Raw genomic sequence first — 294 nt, forward strand, 5'->3', positions numbered from 1 at the left:
CCAACAATGCATTGGATGAGGATGAATTTTGGAGGGATGCTTAGGCAACTCTTGAGAAAACTCTTCAACAACATTAAAAGAAGATTTTGGTCGAAAATAGAGAGGGTTTTGAAGGTTAGAGAGGTTCCATTAGTGTATAGAGAATTTACTAGAGTGTCAAAATTGTGAGGAATTCTTCGAGAGATTGTAAGAGTGGAGGGAAAGTGAGAGATTTCTTCCTCCTTACCGCTTCGAAGAGGAATTCTGTGTACTGTAAAGAAAGGAAGAGATTCAAAGGAACTTCAAGAAGTTTTC

This window comes from Phalaenopsis equestris, unplaced genomic scaffold, assembly GCF_001263595.1.
Source record: "Phalaenopsis equestris unplaced genomic scaffold, ASM126359v1 Scaffold000838, whole genome shotgun sequence".
NCBI classification, from domain to species: Eukaryota; Viridiplantae; Streptophyta; class Magnoliopsida; order Asparagales; family Orchidaceae; genus Phalaenopsis; species Phalaenopsis equestris.